Below are 15,943 nucleotides of genomic sequence, written 5' to 3' on the forward strand. Positions count from 1 at the left end.
CCATGGTCCTCATGACAGAGGGACTGACTCTATTGTATTGAATCAAATTTCCAGTCAGGTATTGTGTCCTTTATAAATTCAAGTTATAATGTGTATAAACATATGGCAAAAGGGCCAAAGGAGCCCTAATGTAAAAACACTGGCAATAAAACTGTCGAGACAAACCAAGAATCCAGGTTGGCAGAGTCAGCAGTTTTAACATTGTTTTATGGTACATTGTGTACTTCCCCTTCTTACAGATATGCATTGCACTGTGACCTTTGCAGAGTCCTGTCCTGCCCTGCCCTGCCTTTTTCACAGAATTGCTCTCAGTCTCAAATAAGATACCATATGCATGTGCAAGTGCTTTTGAAATGGAAAAACAGTAGAAAGTTGAAAGTAAAATGGTCTTTTTCTCTCTAGGGCATCAAGGCATCTCATAGAGCACATTTTAGCTACTGGGATGATTGACCTTGGGTGAAATTTCAGTATGTAAAGCTTGTTTAGGGTTATCTTATGTAATTTTTTCTTTCCTTGTGCTATATACATACACACACATATATATGTGCATATATGTACAATGCACATATACACACACACTCATATGGCACCTAGTATATGCCTGGTGCTATGCTAAGTGCTAGGGAGAAAGTGAGAACAACCCAGGTGCCCAGGACCTGTCCTCACAGCCCACCTAATTCTTTTAAATCTTTACATACCTCCCATCCCCCACCCCCATGCTCCTTACTCATGGTATTCAATTTCCCAGTTCATTGACTTATTTATTGTTATTTACATGCTTATATATTTATAAATTTATCTTTTTATCAAGATTTTTACGAAGCTACTCAATTGGAGGTTCCTAATTCTGGAGAAATTTCCATTTTACAAATATATTCTTGAAGAGGGCATGATTATGGACCTGTCACCTTTGAGTACTGTGGCAGTTAGAAGGAGGGCAATTTTGGGAGGCCCTTCCAGGCTGTGTCCTTCCAGCTATTAATGAGGTTCTGTTTCAGAGCAGGCTATATTACATGGTGTTATTAATAAATCTGGCGAGTGGTTATAAGGGTGTGTGTATTGGAATAATCCATTAAGTTGTACATTGGTTTTATATGGCTGTCTATATTTGTATTTTATTTAACAATAACAGTTAACAGTAAGTTAAAAATAAATATCACTTCTTTCAAAATTCACACAACTTCTTGGGCTGAGTGAAATGTGGCGCAGGTGCAGGACTCTGGGAAGACAGGAGTGCCAGGGAGTGTCTGGTCAGCAGCGCGCTGCCCTCAAGGGGCCTCCTTGAAGGCCCCTTGAAGAGGGCAACACAACTGATGACGATAACAATAACAACGATGACAATATTGACAATGATAATAACAGTAATAAATCCGAGCAAGAGACTCGAATCTGTCAAATAGCAGCGACCACTACGAATCGCTTCGGAGACTGCCCTGGCCGAGGCCACAGCGGCTCTCGCGGCGCCCCTGGAGGCCCCCTTCCTGCCTTGGCCAGAGGGGCGGGGCGGAGGTTGGGGGCGCGGCCGGACCGTGGGCGGGGCCTGCCGCGCGGGCGGGGCTCCGGGGCCGGCCGCAGAGGGTGGGGCAGAGGAGGAGGAGGGTTAGGTGGGGCCTGCGGTGTGGCTGGGAGGGGCGGGCTCGGGCCTCCTCTTTCACGCGCCCGCATTCGCAGCCCTAGAGTCCGGCGCCGCGGGGACGCTTGGAGGCAATCGCTGCCCGCGAGCCGAGACAGCCGCGGGAGGAGGAGCTGGCGGGCAACGAGGTATGGCGCGGGGACACCGGCCGCGCGGCCTGGAACCCTTCGCATCCTCGTCCGGGCAGAGGGGGTGGGAGGCTGAGGGGGCGGCGCCGGCGGCCGGGCGGGCGGCCGACCTGGCGGGACCGGCCGGCCAGAGGGGCCGGAGCTGACTGGGCTGTGGAAGTCGGAATTCCAGGCTGTGCGGTGCCTCTGCGCAGCCGGCTGGTCCCGGGACACGGCAGCCCGGGAGGTGTGGAAACTGCCTGCCCCTGGGGCGCCCGCGGAGGAGGGTAGGCGGGGGCGGCCTGGGCCCTCCCACTTTTCAGGGCTCCTGGGCCAGTTCGCCCGCACAGCCCTCGGGAACTTGTTAACAGGAAAGCCTGGCAGAGAAACAAATGCCAGCGTTTTGGAAGAACTGAGAGTCACGTCGTTAGGCGCTGAGGCTTTCTTTTCCTTCCCCGCCCCCTGCCCAACCTCGGCCCGACTTGGCCAAAGAAGGATGTGTCACCAGCTCCGGGCCGCGGGCGGGATTCCCGGCCCGCCAGCAGCTGGGGTACCTGAAACAAAGGTAAACGGAGGCTGGGCGGTCCCTGGCCCTGCACCGCGGCCGCGCTGGAGCGCCTCGGTGGGTCTTTCCCGCGCCAACCCGGCTGCCGCCGCGGAGGGGCGTTCTCCTGGGGGACCTCTCGATGGGAACCAGCTGGCCAGGCTTGGAGTTGATGTTGCATCCGAACTCTGTTGTGCTCACGTTATCCCAGTCCTCCTACTCTGGTAAAGCTTAAGGAAATTTTATCCAGTCTTGGTGGTCAGCAAATGTAGGGGAAGACAAATTATTGTTTGTGAATTATAAGGTATTTTCTAATTAGGAAATGACCTGAAAAACATTAAATTCTTAACACGTAAGCAAAAAAAGAGTAATTCCTTCCAACATCTGAGGAAGTGTTCCTCCTCAAATCTTCATTTATGTACAAAACATCCCCCACACCTTTGGTGCCAGGCATTTTTCTTTGTTCTTCCTTAGTCTCAGGCCTTAGTTTCTTGTAAACAGAGAACCCAGCGCCTAGACCCTAAGAATTGCCATACTAGGTCAGAGCATGGGCGTCCAGTTCAGTAGGCAGCCGGCTTGTGTTGTAGTAAAACAGTTTTGTTTTGTTTTTTTCTTGGTGATTTTGTTAAAAATTATCTCAATTTCTTTCAGTAGTATCCATGAAAGCCTTTTAAAAAATTTCCAAGCCACTGCTAATTTACACACACAATTTATTTACTTTTATTGCATCCAAATGGCCCTTGTATCACCTCTGGCAGAAGAACTTAATGGCATGAGATACTTGTGGAAAAAAAACTTAAATCTTTTATACAATCTAGGAGCTCAGAAATCTAGGAGATTTCTAGGAGAACGGGGAAACAGATCAAAAGGTGTTTTAAAACAAAGCTTTGGGAAAGTGTTACTGGGGCCAATCTGGCTGTTGAGTTCAAAAATCTTTATCCACTGACAACCTGAACATTGAGCAGTTAAAGATTTATTTGTACTCATAAGTATTTGCATATTTTAAAATGTAGCTTAACATTCTGGAGAGTGAAAGGCCTGAGTTTATCTTGGGCTGAATTAATTTGGCTTTAATGTTCAGCTGAAACCAGCTACTCTGAGAGAATGGAAGTTTTGTTTCAGCGAGAAAGGAGAAAAGGAGGTGAATAATTTTGGTGTATGGGGTACTTGAGGGGGGCACATGTTCAAATCATAACTTTGCTTTTAAACTCTTCAGAGACTCCTCATTGCCTCTGACATAGTCCCCACTGATCTGGCCCTTGTTACCTTTCAACACACAGCTGAAGCTTTACCTCTGGCCTGAAGCTTTGCTTGACACCCCCCATCCTCCCAAAGTCACCATTTTAAAAAATCACCACCCTCAGAAGTGCAGTTGACAGCTGTTTTGAGTGTTATCGTCCTCTGAGTCACAGATTCTCATTTGTAGTTCTGTTGACATTTTAGGCCAGGTAATTTCTAGTTGTGGAGGGCTATCATGTGCAGCATAGGATGTTTAGCAGCATTTCTAACCTCTGCTGAGGAATGGATACCAGTAGCACTCTACACACAGTTGTGAAAATCAAAAATGCTTCCAGACATCACAAATGTCCCCCAGGACGACCAAAATCACCCTTAGTTGAGAACTACTGTTGTGTGCAGACTGCTGCCTTAGCACTAGTGACGCAGCATTGTCCTCTTTTGCTTAGGTGTTTACTATACTAAGCTTGAGGGCGGGAACAGTTACTCATTTATTTAACAGATTTCTGAAGGCCTGTTTTGCCAACTGGACATTAGGTTAGGTATGGAAATAAATTAGTAAAAGCAACTCTGCATGCCTGGACCTTATAGTCTAAAGAGGGTGACAGATGTATACATGTATAAATATACATTTATCTCATTACGATAGTGTTAATTTCTGGGAGAAGTACAGGCAGCTCTGAGTGCATAAAACAGATGTCCTGATGTAGTTTGGAAACTGGGGAGAGTTTCCATGGGGAAGTGACCTTTGAGGTGGACGGTGAAGGATAAATAGGAGTTACTAGGTGAAGCGCACAGGAACAATATTCCAGGCAGAAGGAACAGATGTGAATACCTTGAGGAAGAAAGGAACAGGGCCGCTTTTGGGAACCTAGAAGCCAGAAACACGGAGAGTGATGACACAAAATGAAGCTAGGAAAATAGGCAAAGGCAAAGTCCACTAGCAGTGGTTCTCAGTCCAACCCTCTCATCAGAACCACTAGAACTTAAACAAGATGGATGCCTGGGCCCTCCTCCATGCCTATTAAATCAGAGCATTTTTGGTGGGTTCTGCTCCCTCCCCCAGCCACCATTTTCCCTGTCTTCCAAAGGAATAACCACTGATACTAGTTTTGTATATCATTGTAGACATTTTTTGTGGGCATTCAAGGAAATGCATATCTTTCCTCTTAGTGTTTTACACAAATGGTAGCATACTGTACACTCTGTTTTCTTAATGTCTTGGGAATCTTTCCACTTCAGTATATAGTGTCCTTATTTTTTTTTGAATGACTGTACAGTATTTCACTGTATGGATATACCACAGATTATTTAACCATTCCCCCACTGACAGACATTTAGATTGTTTCCAGTAATTTACCATGAATAGTACTGTGAATATGCCATTTCATTATGTGTATAAATATATTTATAGGCTAATTCCTAGAAATGAAATTGTTGGGTCAAATACACAAACACATATATTTACAAAAGTATATATTTATGTAATGTGTGTATATGTGTATATATTTGTAATTATTGGTGATTATAAAAGATCATTCTGGTCATATTAGAATGGTTTGGAAGGAAACAAGATTGAGTGTGGGAGACAACTGCCCCTAATTAAGGTTACTGGGGATAACATTGGAGAGAAAATGTGGTGGCTGAGAGAAAAGAATGGTTGTATTGGAGATGAAGAGAAGTACATGTATTCATGAGATATATTTAGGAGGCATAATTGATAGGATTTGGTGGTTGATATGGTACAAGGGTTGAGAGGGAGAAATGAAATCCTAAGATGACTCCCAGGGTTCTAGCTTGCCCAACCAGTGAATGGTGGTGGTGTTACCTGAAATAAAGAACATTTAAGGATAAATAGTTTTGAGATGAGTTTAAATCACAGTTTACATTGGGACTGCTGAGATTTTTCAAGTGAGAAGTCACGTAAGCATTTGACAATTCTAATTCAGAGCCACGAGCAAAGGGCTAAACTGGAGGCACAAATTTTTAGGTGTAAATTAAAGGCTGTGGACGAAATTATCTAGGGCAGTGGTTGCAAAGCAGTAGTCCACAGCTGAATCTGACTCACAGATGTTTTGCCCATACAGTGGTTTTGTTATTGTTTAATGTTGAATTAGTTGCCAATATTTTAAAATTTGAAGATTTCTCATGAAGAAAATCCAGATTTGGGGTTTCTCTTTAAAAATGAGAAAATGTAGCACTACCGAGTTGGTTTTCCAATATGGCAGCAATAGTTGGAGCTAAGTCACAGATGATCACAGCTCTTCTATTTCACTACAGAGCCCACCACTCCCTAAAATTATGCCTGGCCCACTTTGCTCATTTGTTTCTCTGACTGTAGGCTTTTGAGCATGTGATCCCTGGTGTGGGAAGAGAGCATAGAACAGTGTTCTCATCTTGGTTGCACGTTGGAATCACTGAATGATCAAAAAATACTAATGCTGTGGTCAACCTAAGAAATTTCTTTTTCTGTTTACTTGATCTGATTTGCAGCCTTGGACGAATCTGAGGTGATTCCACTTAGCAGTGGAAGTTGAGAACCACTGACAGAAATTAAGAAAAGAGGGCTCAGGTCCAGCATTTTGAAGTTTAGTAGAGGAGGGTAGCCCAGGAAGAGGATGAGAAGTGGCCACAGAGGTACAGTGGAATGACACCTTGCTCAGAATTAAAGTGTGCAAACTTAACTGAATGCACTTTACCATGTTTTTGATTAAATGAGAGAGAGAGACAAGTCTTCTTTACTTGTATACAGGTGTGCAGTATTTAACGGGCCATTTAAAGAATTTTCAAGAGTAAGCAATATTTGGTTGTTGTCTTAGCTGTTTCCTTCACAATCTAATTCTAGTTTAAGATGCATCATAAAAGGTAGGAGAAGAATGTTTCAGATAGAGAGGTGTCATCAAGTAAAGATGTGGACCAAAAATGATCTGTTGAATTTAGCAAGATGGAGCCTTTGACCTCAGCTTTAGATTGGAAGAGGCAGAAACCAAAATGAAGTGGGTAAAAAGTAAGGAAATGGGAGTGTCAAGTGTTGGAAATTCCTTTGAGAAGCTTGCCCAAAAAAAGGAAGTGGTGAGGGAGGATGATGTGTCTTACATGTCTGCATGGTAGGTGTTAGTCTGTTGGTTACTCAGACATTTCTCCTAACTTTTTAGGGATGTAGGTCAATGGTGTCTGATTACCCCTCTCCCACATTCTTAGGGGGTCTTGTTTTGGAGACTACTTTTTACTGAGAAGAAATTTTGCCGGGACTCTTGAGGCTTCTGAAGGGGCTGACTCAGATGTTGGTGATTAGGCCACAAGTTTCTTTCTCAACTGGAAAGCGGTAGAGCTCCTAAAGGCCAGCAGTGATCTGGGCTTCAGTGACCCTGACATCATCCTCCCATTGAACTGATGAACAAAGACTATATTGTTGGTATGCTGAAAATGGAATACTTGGCTATGTTAGGGAATGTGTATCTAACTGTGAGATTCCCAGGAATAGTTTTTGCAGCTGTATTTTTTCCAATTAACTTGATATTGTAGCTTGATTTTCCAGTTGCAGGCATGTAAAAACTCTCATACTTTGAAGTATTTATCATTGATGGTACCTGAGGGATATGGATGTAAATTGGAGATGTAGGCCCTCATTGAGCTCAGAAAGAAGAAAGCACTGAGCAGACTGGTTTCCAAAAAGTTATGTGAAGGCTTCTACCTTTAAGACTTGGGGTTAGAGTGACTGTTTAGGATGGATTGTAATGCAAATGGTCACAACCAGTTTGTCTTTTATCCATTTCTGCCATATTGGCAACCTTAACCTGGCAGAGAGGCTTTTAAGGTCAATTTTGTGCTTCATATTTCTAAGAGTTGTAGCCTGCCAACAGAACAGAAAATATAAGGGGTGGAAACGCCAAGAATTACCGGTAAAGAATGGTTTTGATTAATTGAAGGCATAAACCCCATTGCTATACTCTTTTGAAAACAGGAATATCATCTTGTGAGGGAGCAGACTTCATAGCTGTCATTGGTTTATCAGTTAGGTGGATGATGGTTAACTTCTATTTAAAGGATGACTTTGTGACATGGAGGCAGACCTTGGTCCAAGATGGTTTGTAATGGGAGTCCATTATAAGAAAGTTTTATTTAGAAACTTGTATATGCTTGGACAGCTGTGGAAATTCCATCATCACAAATATGGTTAGGTACTATGCCTGGATGGCAGTATATAGAGGCAAAGTCCATTACCAAGGTGGTCCAGAGCTCCTTTGGTTTGTGGAGGAAACAGGATGGCTGAGTGGGGAGAGGACTTGGAGTCAGTTCCTTAGTACAGTGCCTGGATTTGTCAAGGGTGAACTGTGTGATTTTTTTTTTAATTGAGGTAAAATTAACCATTTTAAAGTGTACAAATCAGTTACTTCAATATGTACATTCACAATGTTGCACAGCCATCACCGCTATCTAATTCTGGAACATTCTCATCACCCCAAAAGGAAACCCTGTACCCATTAAGCAGTCACTCGCCATTTCCCTTTACCGCTACCATCTGGCACCCACCAATTTGCTTTCTGTCTGTATGGATTTGCCTACTCCGAAGATTTCATGTAAATGGAATCGTGCAATATGTAACTTTTTGTGCCTGGCTTCTTTCATTCAGCACAATGTATATGAGGTTCACTCAGGTTGTAGCATGTATCAGTACTTCATTCCTTTCTTTGGCTGAATAATAATCTATTGTATGGATATACTACGTTTTGTTTATCAGGTGACGTTTAGGTTGTTTACACCTTTTGGCTCTTATAAATAGTACTGCTAAGAGCATTCTTTTACAAGTTTTTGTTTAAATACCTGTTTTCAATTCTTTTGTGCATCTATCTAGGAATAGAATTGCTGGATTATGCAGTAATTCTATGTTTAAAAAGTTTTTGAGGAACTCCCAGACTGTTTTCCACAGATGCTGCACACTTTTACATTTCTTCCAGCAATTTCTGAGAATTCTAGTTTCTCCACATCCTCACCAACACTTGTTGTTTTCTGGTTATAGCCATCCTAGTGGGTGTGAAGTGGTGCCTCATTGTGGTTTTTATTTGTATTTCCCTAACGACTAGTGACGTTGAGTGTCTTTTCATGTGTTGGCCATTTGTGTATCTTTGGAGAAATGTCTGTTAAAGTCTTTTATCCATGTTTTAATTGGATTGTCTTTTGTTGTTGAGTTTAAGAGTTCTTTACATATTCTGGATACAAATCAGGTTTATGATTTCCAAATATTTTCTCTCTTACTGTGTGCTGTTTTTTCACTTTCTTGTTAGTGTTCTTTGCACAGAAATTTTTAATTCTTGTGAAGTTGAATTTGTTTTTTCTTTGATTGTATATGCTTTTGGCATTATATCTGAGAATCTATCACCAAATCCAAGGTCCTGCCAGTTTACGCCTGTGTTTTCTTCTGGGAATATATAGTTTTAGTTTTTAACATTCAGCTATTTGATGGATTTTGAGTTAATTATTGTATGTGAGGTAAGGATTCAACTTCATTCTTTTGCATGTGAATATCCAGTTATCCCAGCATAATTTGGTGAAAGAGCTGTGTGATTTTATGCAAGTCTGAGACTCTTATTTGTAAAATGAAAGTGATAAAAACACTTGCGTCACAAAGTTGTTGTAAGATTAAATAGGAGAGGATATATGTGTTACCGCTTTGAAAAGTATGTATCATTAAACAAATACTCATGATTATTATTGACATGCCACATAGAGCTTTCATTTGGTCAAGGCCCCATAGATTGACGTCCTTCAGAGACCACCAGGTGTCTTCCCTCTTAGTGCATAGTGAATCACGATGTGACTAGAGGACTGATATCCCTGTTGTATCCCTAGGTCCAAAGTCACAGGGTCCTAGATGCAAGAGGTAGTTGGAGAGATTGCAGCTGTCCAGAATTGAAAGTATATTTTCTTGTAGGGGATGTATTTGTTGAATTCTGTTGCTATTCCTCTGAAATTGAGGAATGTCTATTCTAGGTGTTTAAAGGCCCTAAAGAGTTTTCAGGCGTAGTAGGAAACTAAAAGGCAGTTTCTTATTGGACCAAGAATCCTCATGTTTCGCTCTATCAGCTTTTAAACTTCCAGAACTAAGACTGTTTCAATGGCTAGTGATCTCACTTAGTTCAGTCAACAAATATTTATTAATTTATCACTATGTGCCAGGCACTGTTGTAGATACTGGAGATACAGTGCCTTTTAATACAAGACCAAACTCTCTTGACTTTGCATTCCTCTCTTAATGTTTTCTACAATTATCTAACTCACTGACTCCAGTTCCTTTTCTACCAGTCTCTCGAGTCCACATTAATCAGGCCCCTTCCCCCACTGAAGCACTCTTGTCAAGATCACCACTGCCCTTCACGTTACTAGCTCTAGTGAATCAGTTCTCAGTCTTCCTCTTACTTGACCTTTCAGCAGCATTTTACACAGTTGATTATTCCTGTTTCTTTGAAACGCTTCCTTCACTTAGCTTTGTTGCATTCTCTGCATTTCCCTCTCACCTTTTTGGAGGTTTAGTCTTTTTGCTAGTTCCTTATGATCTTCCTGACCCCTGAAAGTTGGAGCAATGCAAGGCTCATTAATACTCCATTCTTCCTTATTGACTCTTACTTCCTTGGCATTTCAGTCAGTCTCATGAGTTTAAATACCGTCTATACAATGACAACTACATCCTGACTACCAAATGGATATCTCCAAGTTAGGAAATAACTTGCAGTAACGTCTTTTGCTTGCTTATGTCCTTCTCTGACTGCCTTTTCCCAACACAGCAGCCAAGAGGAATCTTGTTAAAAGTAAGTTATCCACTTACAGGCTTTACGCTTTCCTACAAGGCCCTTTTATAATCCAAACTCCTCTTTGTCTTTCTGACCTCATCTCTTACTACTCTTCCCTGTGCTTGCTTCGTCCCAGTCAAAAAGGGGACTTTTTTCTTCTTCCAATAAGCCAAGTATGTTCCTTCCACAGGACCTTTGTTTCCCCTTATAAAGCCTCCTCCCTCATTCTCTGTCTCCCTTCCCTATCAAACTCAGCTTCTCAGCACTTTGGGATAAAAGGGAGGAGTATTCCTCTCACCCCAACCCCCTAGACTGAGCGCTAAGGCTATCCCCTTCCTCTTGTTTGTTTATTCATCTTACACTTTCATTTGAACAGAGTTCCTCCAGTTGAAAAAGCAGCTTGAAAACTGCTTCTCTGTGAGATTAGAAATAAAAAGCAGAGATTAGTGGTTGTGAATGGAGATGTCACTGAGGGCTTAGGAATCCTAACAAGGGCCACTTATCCCTTCCATTTTGTAGATCATAGGCGTATTTCGTATTTTACAGCCTTGGGGATTGGGCCCTAGAATACTGCTGTTGTGAGTACTGATGTGCTTCTACCAATGCTGAGTCTTCCATCAAGCACTGTGGCCCAGTTGTTAGCATTTTGTCTTCTCATCTTGGCAATCTTGGTATTCTTCTAGTAGAAGGTAGAGACCCCTTTCCCATGGTGGGCCCTCCTCAATGAGAGAGGGCTCACTGGGTGCTGGCAGCAGTATTGAGATCCAAGTATTAAAGGCAATTGAGGGTTCTTTGTAATGAAGAGAGTGTGTTGATTCTACTGAGAAATGCCCCAGGCCTTAAAAGGGCAAACAGGCCACAGCTAGTGACAGTCTATCTAGATAGCAAGTTCAGACACTTCATCAGGGGCAGTGTTTCTCAGCCTGTCTGCAAACCTATAGGCCTTTATGTGGGCCCTCTGGTGGGTTCGTGTTATTAAAATCTAGAATGGTGTCTGTTCTGATTTGTTGTTTTAGAAGAAAAGGTATTATTTCTAAGAATTTTTAGCCAAACAAGTATTATGTAAATAATACAGTCTCTTTGCTTTCCTTTTCCTAGATGAGCTGATTTCCTAGATGATAAGTAGATAATATAATTTCAGATAGTAGTAATAGTGCTATGAAGAAAATAAAGTGGAGGGCTTTTCCCCTAATGATAAACACTTGGGTTGTTTCCAATTTTTCCTTGTTTTAAACATTACTGCAATGAACATCCTGGTACTTGTGCAAATGTGTGAATGTTTATATTGCATAGATTCTGAAAGGTGGAATTGCTGAGTCATATAATCATATAGCTAAAATTTTAATGAAAAACTGCCAAATTGGTCCCCAAGATATCTGTGCTAATATTACATATATAAGATATATGATATGTAATCTAATTAAAAGCACTAATAATATTGAATATATTCTCTTTGTAAGAGTAATTAACATACTGTTAGGCTAAAAATCTTCATACCCTGACCAATTTGTGAATTTTTGCCTCTCTTAAAAGTTGTACAAAGTAGTATTTCCTTGTTTTAATTTTGTCTCCCTGGGGCTGAATGTCTTCTTTAAAGTTTTTGATTATTTGTATTTATTTTTCTGTCTGTTGGGTTGCATAGCAGAGACTGCTGGTTACATCCTATGATCCATTCTTTCTTCATCTTTGGTAATAGGAACCCCAGCTTTTAGCCAGGCCCATTGTTGCCCATCTAGAACACTTGACCTCCTTGGAGCTAAGTATAACCATATAAGTTTTAGCTAGTGATATATAAGCAGCAAGGGTTAGGTGTGAAGTCTCCTTAATATGAGAAAGCACTCCTTTCTTCATCCCTTTATGTGTCTTATGTGTTGGAACACAGATGTAATGTAATGACTGAAGCACTGATGGCCATCCTAGGGACCATCAGGACCATCATGGTAGGTCATTGAGCCAAAAAGGCTTGAGCATTTGGCAGAGTTGCTGCACTAAGAGGGAAGACTTTCTTTTGCATGAGAGGGAAATTTAACTTGTATTTTGTGTAAGCACTCTTACATTGCGTTTTTCTAGAATATACAACATAACAGGTGCTTGCCTTTTCTTGTTTATTTATGTTGTAGATAAATAAACTTAGATAAATAAACTCTAGATAAACTTAAATAAATAAACTCTACATACTCATTCTTTATTATAAAAATGGTATATTTCCTCCACTCTGTTGGAGTCGTCTCCCTTTGTGGTATCTTTTGTTAAATAATCGTTTTTAATTTTGATGGCAAATTTCACTATCTTTGCCTTATAAGGCATTTGATTTTACTTACTTTTTTAATACTTCTTTTCTGCCCCAAAGATACACATAGAATCTTACTTTTAATACTATTTTAAGATTTAGATATTTAAGTGCATCTGGAATTTATTTCTGTGAATAGTGTAAGGGAAGAATCTTGTTCAGTTGGCCATTCATTTGGAATAATAATTTTAATAGGTGGCATGTCAAATTATCAGTTACTACATTCTTATATGTGAGTAATTGGTTTTAGGACTCTGATCCCATTGATCTTTGTTTCTACACCGTTAATACATTTTAAATTGCAATAGTTTTATAATATTTTTTCTTGGTAAGGCAAGGTCTTCCTCCATTCTATTTAAAAAGTTAAATGTATTTAAAATTAAATATTAAATAGGTATAGCAGAATATTTGTAAAACATATGTATAAGGTGTAAAGCGTAGCAATACAATGAACTCTTGTTACCACTCAGTGTAAGGAAAAAACATTACCATTCCCTTTGTCCTCCCACTCCAAAGTTGTCTTGACTCTTCTGGCACGTTTTCTAATTGATGTGAAATTTTCTAATTAGATTATAAATTGCTCTTAGAATCAATTTATATCATTGATATTAATAGTTCTGTGTCAATAAAATATTTAAATATTTTTCCACTTAAAGATAACAATTTGAGTGGTGTGATGCAAACATACAGTCATTAGAAGATACTGGTTGAATGTAGTCACGATCTCTAATCATTGTTTATTGCCTGCTTTGGTGGTTTTTAACCATTACACTGTTTTTAATTGTTCTTAGTTGCATTTGTGGTTTAATTTGTACTCGTAATGGACTGTTGGTTAAAGATGGAGCATGTGTGCAACACTTGTCAAAATACAAGTTAGAGCATAAAAATATAATTCTGCTAAATTATTTTAAGATGCTCTTTATTAAATACATAAGTTGCATTCATCTGATCAGAATTCTTTTTTTTTTTTTTTGAGAGAAAGTCTCACTGTCTTGTCCAGGCTGGAGTACAGTGGTGCAATCTCAGCTCACTGCAACCTTCGCCTCCCGGGCTCAAGCGATTCTCCCCAGCCTTGGCCTCCTGAGTAGCTGTGACTATAAGTGTGAGCCACCAGTGCCCGGCTAATGTTTGTATTTTTGTAGAGACAGGGTTTCGCCATGTTGCCCAGGCTGGTCTTGAACTCCTAAGCTAAAAGCTATCCACCTGCCTCAGCCTCCCAAAGTGCTGGGATTACAGGTGTGAGCCACAACACCTGGCTGATTAGCATTCTTATAAAACATCAAGATATATCTAATATTTTGAAAACTATGATTAAAAGAAGCCAGGCAAAGGGTGTTTCTGTACTATCTTTGCAACTTTTCTGGAAACTTAGTTATTTTACAATAAAAAGTTTTTAAAAATCATTATAAAATAGAAACATCAGCCAGGCATGCCTTATATTTCAAGTTATATGTTTATTTACATATGCTTGTAATTGGCAATTACTTCTTCCTATTCTTAAGCCTGTTCTAGAGAAAATAATTTCAGATTGGTGCACCAAATACACAAATACAAATGAAGGTAAAGGTACTCTGGTTGATCTCCTGAAAGATAACATAGCCTAATCAAATTAAGAGACTGTTTAATGGTTCTAAATGAATTGCCAAATGAAGACCCATGTGGTATTAAATAATTAGGAAGTGGTTTTCTTGAAAAAAAATTAATTCATTTTACCTTTCTATATGATTGGTGTTGGTGGAACAACTTGGATTTTTTTTTTTTTTTTTTGTTTTTGGAACTAATTGTACTCTTTAGGAGTTAAAATTCTGAAAAAGAAAATTTAAAACACTTGAAAATGTGAAGAAAACATATGGTGATCTGTCCAATTTGACTTTTTCATTTATTGGTAATAAAATCTACAATGTGTTACAAAGAAATTCTCTCAAAGAACAGTATGAAACCATTTCTCCTACCTTGACATTTAAAAACTAAACCCCCAAATTATCAAAATAAGCAGCTGATCTTTAGAAGCTCAAAAATGTAAGTATGAGGTTATAGATGCAGTTTGTTATTTTGGATGCTATAATACAAACTAATTTTTAATCTACATTTCAATATACATTTGGAGCTTATCTTCTCATCAACCTGATTTTATTTACATGACAAAATAGTTCATCTACTGTAATAGAAGTCAGAATTTGTCCTTAAATATTATCAGTATTATTAAAGATTATGCCACATAAACTTTATAATACAATCTTTAATGATATACTGATTTAAGATAAAATATTTTTACCTGAAATTGTTTTATCATATGTCATAAAATTTTTTTAATGATTTAAAAAATTCCTAAGGAAGTTTGCAGTATTACTTTTAAAATATTTATTTGGCCCGGCACGGTGGCTCATGCCTGTAATCCCAACACTTTGGGAGGCTGAGTCAAGTGGATCACCTGAGGTCCAGAGTTCAAGACCAGCCTGGCCAACATGGTGAAACCCTATCTCTACTAAAAATACAAAAATTAGCCGGGTGTGATGGCACTCACCTGCAATCCCAGCTACTCAGGAGGCTGAGGTAGGAGGATCACTTGAATCCAAGAGGCGGAGGTTGCAGTGAACCGAGATCACACCATTGCACTCCAGTGACAGAAGGAGACTCCATCTCAAAAAAAAAAAAAAGATTTATTTGTCAAATAAAAGGTTGAGAAACATTGATCTGCATTAAAGGCCTGACCACTGAAATTGTACTGATTGACGTTTGATTGGATCTGGATCCAGATTGGCCAGCCTGGAAAAGACATACCATTATCAGAGTGTGAGAACACGATGTGTCATATGATGGGTCCCTTTGAAGTACACAGCATTGCTGCTTATTTTAAAAGGGTAACAAGTTTCCCCTCTCAATCCATGTTGTTGCTTTGGTTGTAAAAGTGGGCACATGGGCACATATATTGCTCATCCTGCCATCATTATAATAAAAGATTAGAATGTCCAAAACATACTGGGCAGACAAAAAAAATATGGTCAGTGTCCATTACATATGGTAAGCGTTTTTTAGCTGCAGATGAAATGAAGAGAGACACCAAGAGAGGGAAGGGGGTAGAGTATTATGATAGCAAGAGCTGAAAGAAAAATAGAGTATCAATGAAGATATATATTTGCATGTTGTAGAAATTGATTGGTTTTAAGGAATAAACATCCACTTAAGTAAATCCACTATAAGTAAAATATTGTTTATAGTTAAAATACACAGGGAACACGTTAGTTCATTCCAATTTTATTAAGTACAGCCATCATGGAAAATGAACATACTTCTCTTTCTCTCTGTGTTATATCTGCTCTGTTTTCTTAACACCAGTGTCTCCTG

General features: G+C 39.9%; 1 protein-coding gene across 1 annotated transcript in view; it reads left to right on the top strand.

The window, feature by feature from the left end:
* Positions 1 to 1,913: 1,913 nt before the first annotated feature.
* PPP2R3A (protein phosphatase 2 regulatory subunit B''alpha) overlaps positions 1,914 to 15,943 on the top strand; it is a 147,238-nt gene continuing 133,208 nt past the window's right edge. The window contains 1 exon segment of the mRNA XM_017847707.1: positions 1,914 to 2,305. The gene's annotated coding sequence lies outside the window, so the exon portion shown is untranslated.

The sequence above is a fragment of the Rhinopithecus bieti genome, unplaced genomic scaffold, assembly GCF_001698545.2.
Source record: "Rhinopithecus bieti isolate Rb0 unplaced genomic scaffold, ASM169854v2 scaffold_30032, whole genome shotgun sequence".
Lineage (NCBI taxonomy): Eukaryota > Metazoa > Chordata > Mammalia > Primates > Cercopithecidae > Rhinopithecus > Rhinopithecus bieti.